Here is a 5892-nt window from a genome sequence, read left to right as displayed (position 1 = left end):
CTTACCTGTGTTTAACGAACAAGAACCTGAAAATTTCTTTGTAGTGTTTGAAGAAACTGCCTAGACCTTATCATGGCCCAAGGATAAATGGGTACTAATAATTAGAAGTTCTTTCACAGGACAAACTGAGCATATTGTTACTCAGATGATTACTGAGAATGACTATGATACTTTGGAAAAAGCTATTTTAGATGCTTATTCTATAACAGCAGAAGGATATCGGCAGAAGTTACGCAATTCATTCAAGATACCCAACCAAATTTTCCTGGAAATTTGTAATCTGAAGATAAAGCAGTTACAGAAATGGTTGGACAAGGCAGGTTTTAGTAACTATGAAGATTTGAAGTCTCTCCTGTTGATGGAAGAATTCTTGTATAAGATACCAATTAGCGTTATGTATATTACGGAACAAGGTGTGAAGAAACCCAAGGAAGCAGCTTTGTTGGTGGATGAATACTTATTAATTCATAAGGGACAACTTAAACAGAAAGCTTTCGTCGATAGCAAGTTATGTTCATTTTGTAAGGAATGGGGACATCTAATTCAAAATTGTCCTAATCCTCGGTGCAAAGGTTCTCACCAACAAACTCCTAAAACAAACTCTTCACCTAATACAGGGAAAAATGATAAATCTAAACCAACTGAACATAAGACCATGCATTGTGCAATAAAGGAAGATGGTTTTGATAACTTCAAGTGTCAGGGTAAGGTAAAACATAATACTGTTGCAATTCTTTGTGATTCAGCATCAAGTAATACTATCGTAAGTTCTTATATGAAATCTTTTATCACTCCTACAAACAGGCTCATTACAGTTTCGGATCTTACAAGTGAATCGATACTTTCCCTTGTAACTATTCCTTTGACTAGTCCATATACTGATGGAATAGTGGAAGTTGCATACTTGGATAATGAATTCCCTTGCAAAGAGGTGGACATTTTGATGGGAAATGATTTGGCCAAAGGTAAGGTACACACAATTCTGATAATACAATCTCCTGAAACTTATGTAAAGGCCTAGGGTAACATTGTAACTAGGTCACAAGCTTCTCAAGGAGAACCTGAGAGTGGTGTCATACCCCATAAAGTTGTCCCTAGCAAGGTAAGTAAGGCAACTAACCTGCTTGACATTCCTACTGAAGATTTTACGAAAGCCCAACAATTTGATGATTCTGTTAAACAGTTGTTTGAGAAGGTTAGAGACATATCAGATGAAGATAGTAAAACTCTTTACTTTTATCTAGAAAATAAGGTTCTTATGAGACATTACCGACCTCCTAAGATGTCTTTTCAGGATAGCTGGCGTGATAAATTCCAGGTAGTGGTACCTAAAGTCTACAGACAATCTTTGTTGGACTTAGTCCATACTGACAACTGTCATCTTGGAATAACAAAGACTACCAATGATTAGCAGATGATTTCTACTGGCTTAGAATGAAAAAAGATGTTCACGATTTTGTTAAAGCTTGTGCCACTTGCCAACAAGTAGGAAAACCTAACCAGACAATACCTCCAGCGCCTCTCGTACCTATTTCTGTACCAAAGGAACCCTTCTCCAAAGTAATTATTGATTGTGTGGGACCTTTAAAGAAGACTAGAAAAGGTAATGAATGCATTTTAACTTTAATGTATCCAACTACTCGTTTTCCCATGGCTGTTCCAGTTAAAAATATTTCTGCTAAGGTGATTATCAAACAGTTGCTTAATATTTTTACTCCATTTGAATTTCCAGCAGAAGTTCAATGTAATCAGGGAACTAACTTCATGAGTAAGGTATTTCAGGAGACTTTAGCTGCATTTTATCTGAAACAGGTGATAGCTACTGCATATCACCCTCAAACTAATGGAGCATTAGAGAGGTCACATCAAACTGTAAAATCTCTAATCAGGAATTATGTTTTCAGTACAGGTAATGACTGGGATGAAGAGCTAGATATACTCATGTACGTACTACGAAGTGTCAAGAATGAATCTACTGATGTTAGCCCTATCGAACTAATGTTTGGAAGAAAATCTAGAACTTTGCTGACGGCTGTAAAAGATAGGATCCTGAGACATTTTGAGAAGGAAGAAGTATTTAATGCTTAAAAATTTATTACCACATTCAAGAGCAAATTGTCTAAAATACAGGAATCTGCCCAGAATAACCTACAGATATCACAAGAAGGAATGAAATTCCTTCATGATAAAAAAACTAGGGTAGAACTTTCCAAGTTGGTGATGAAGCGTTGTTGTACCATCCTATTGCGGGTAGCCCTTTAAGAGGAGTATATGAGACCTTATACCATTGCTAAGAAAGTATCAAAGGTGAATTATGTGATAAATACTGCTGACCGTCGCAAGAAAACTCAGATGGTTCATGTTAATAGGTTGAAACCCTTCATAAGAAAAACTCCAGAGGTATGTAATTTAGTTTTTCAACAAGAGAAAACTGAGAATTCCCTTAGTGTTGAATCTGATGATAATCCTGACTCTACTGTAAGTGATGAAGTGATTATGTCTAGGGAAGATTCAAATAATTCTAGCATACTAGGTTCTTTATCTTCATATCTAAACTTTAATAATCAGCAACATTCCCAGCAACTTGAAGATTTGATTTTAGAATATAAAGATATCTTTACAGATAACCCAGGTAAATGTACTGTTGGACATCATGATGTGATAACAAAACCTGATGTCTCGCCTATAAGGCAGCCCTTTTACAGAATTTCCAAGAGCAAGTTAAACATTCTAAAGGCAGAGGTAGACTATTTAGTAGAGCATAATCTGGTTACTCCTAGCATTTCACCCTGGGCATCCCCATGTATATTGGTACCAAAGCCTAATGGGAAGTTCCGGATGTGTACAGATTACCGGAAAGTTAATGCAGCTACAGTTAAAGATTCTTTTCCCTTGCCTAGAATTTTGAACATCATTGATAATGTCAGTAATGCAACCTTTCTCACACAGATTGATCTAATGAAAGGATACTACCAGATAGGGCTTACTGACAGAGCTAAAGAAATCTCCAGCTTTGTTACCCCCTTTGGGTTGTATTCATACAATGTTATTCCATTCGGTATGTGTAATGCTCCTTCAACATTCCAGAGAATAATGCAATCTGTACTTCAAGGCATAGAGGGAGTCCATGTCTACCTGGATGACATTGTGGTTACATCAGAAACTTGGCATGAACATCTTAAGAAGCTGGAGGAAGTATTCAAGAGGTTAAGGTCAGCCAATATCACAGTCAACTTGGGAAAAGGCAATTTCGGAAAAGCAACGGTAACATACCTCGGACATACTATTGGAAATGGTAAGGCACTTCCAAAACAAGTTAATATCAAATGACTGGGTTCTATTCTAGGTTTTGTCCTATTCTCAGATAACAGGACCTCTATTTGTTCTAACCTCTTCCAAAAATACTTTTAAATGGACAGATCAGAATCAGATCATCTTAAATCAATTAGAAACCTTCCTCATAAATTATCCAATTTTAAGAGCTCCTAACTTAGACCAACCTTTCTTTCTCCAAGTGGACGGTAGTAACCATGGATATGGTAGTGTAATACTCCAAACCTTCCAGGAGGACTTGGGAGATGTACAACCCTTCGACCACCTGTTCCCAATTTGCTACCACTCAGGGCGTTTTACGGGTGCTCAAACCAGGTGGCCCACAATCGAAAAGGAATTGTTCAGCATTTTAGACGCCATCCTACACTTTAAACCATATGTGGAAGGCCAATACCATACTGTCATATACTCTGACCATTTGCCTTTGTTTTTTGGAAAGGGCTAAATTCACAAACCTAAAACTTTAAGATGATCTTACATCCTTTCTGCAGCCAATGTAAAAATAGTTAGAATAAAAGGAGCCAATAATACACTCGCTGATGCCTTATCAAGGATGAAGTAATGTAAACCCCCCTTGTAAATTTTTCTACAGGTAGCGGACTCTTTAACACCCGGGGAATATGAGGATCTGCAACCCTTTTTTTTTTTTTAAGAATTCTTTCGTCCGCTATTCTGCCAACTATCTTCAGCGCCATCTAGGAGCTGCTGCAGTCCCTATACTCTACGCCATCTATTGACTGCTGAAGATATGTTTTTTTTTAAACCACCAGTGGCATCGCCTCGGATATTAATCCATGGAAATTTTTATATTTTGTTATGTATCGAAATCCTTTTGTTAAAATAAAGTTTACTTGAGACGTAAATTATACGTCCAGAGTTGAGTGTGGTTTACTTTTTGATTCAGTTTGAATTACTTTTTCATTCCTATTGTTTAGAGTTAAGTGTTGTATATAATATGTAAGTACTTTATATATCATATTTAAGATCTTTTACCTCCTGTCTTTTCAACATCCCGATTGCAGTGTATTTTGTTTGAAATGTATATTACCATCTTATACTTATTACCATCTTAATATTTAGTAGTAGAGTGTGTGAAAATCACTGAATATTTTTTTATGTGCCGTTCTTGAATCAGTTATTGTGAACAAGACATTTGCCGTAACACCTGGTATCGGGTAAAATTAAGAAAGGGTGTTTAAAAGTAAGGAACGTCACATTATGTGTATATATACACACACACATATATATATATATATATATATATATATATATATATATATATATATATATATACAGTATATAGTATATACATATGTATGTATGTATGTATATATAATATATATAATATATATATATAGATATATATATAATATATATATATATATATATATAATATATATGTATGTATGTATATGTAATATATATATATATATATATATATATATATATATGTATATGTAATATATATATATATATATATATATATGTATGTATATATATGTATATATATATATGTGTATGTGTATGTATATGTATATGTATATTATTATTATTATTATTACTATCCAAGCTACAACCCTAATTGGAAAAGCAAGATGCTATAAGCCCAGGGGCTCCAACAGGGAAAAATAGCCCAGTGAGGAAAGGAAATAAGGAAATAAATAACTGAAGAGAACAAATTAACAATAAATCATTCTAAAAAAAGTAATGTCAAAAGAGATATATCATATATAAACTATTAACAACGTCAACAACAAATATGTCATATATAAACTATAAAAAGACTCATGTCCGCCTGGTCAACAAAAAAGCATTTGCTCCAACTTTGAACTTTTGAAGTTCTACTGATTCAACAACCCGATTAGGAAGATCATTCCACAACTTGGTAACAGCTGGAATAAAACTTCTAGAGTACTGAGTAGTATTGAGTCTTATGATGGAGAAGGCCTGGCTATTAGAATTAACTGCCTGCCTAGTATTACGAACAGGATAGAATTGTCCAGGGAGATCTGAATGTAAAGGATGGTCAGAGTTATGAAAAATCTTATGCAACATGCATAATGAACTAATTGATCGACGGTGCCAGAGATTAATATCTAGATCAGGAATAAGAAATTTAATAGACCGTAAGTTTCTGTCCAACAAATTAAGATGAGAATCAGCAGCTGAAGACCAGACAGGAGAACAATACTCAAAACAAGGTAGAATAAAAGAATTAAAACATTTCTTCAGAATAGATTGATCACCGAATATCTTAAAAGACTTTCTCAATAAGCCAATTTTTTGTGCAATTGAAGAAGACACAGACCTTATATGTTTCTCAAAAGTAAATTTGCTGTCAAGAATCACGCCTAAAATTTTGAAAGAGTCATACAAATTTAAAGAAACATTATCAATACTGAGATCCGGATGTTGAGGAGCCACCGTCCTTGACCTACTTACAATCATACTTTGAGTTTTGTTAGGATTCAACTTCATACCCCATAATTTGCACCATGCACTAATTTTAGCTAAATCTCTATTAAGGGATTCACCAACCCCAGATCTACATTCAGGGGA

General features: G+C 34.7%; 1 pseudogene; it reads left to right on the top strand.

Moving 5' to 3' along the window:
* Nucleotides 1-394: 394 nt before the first annotated feature.
* On the top strand, nt 395-1933 carry LOC137643822 (uncharacterized; annotated as a pseudogene).
* The last annotated feature ends 3959 nt before the right edge of the window (nt 1934-5892 follow it).

The sequence above is a fragment of the Palaemon carinicauda genome, chromosome 1 (assembly GCF_036898095.1).
Source record: "Palaemon carinicauda isolate YSFRI2023 chromosome 1, ASM3689809v2, whole genome shotgun sequence".
Lineage (NCBI taxonomy): Eukaryota > Metazoa > Arthropoda > Malacostraca > Decapoda > Palaemonidae > Palaemon > Palaemon carinicauda.
Note: the sequence above shows the minus strand (reverse complement) of the source record. Positions and strands in the feature narration are given on the sequence as shown.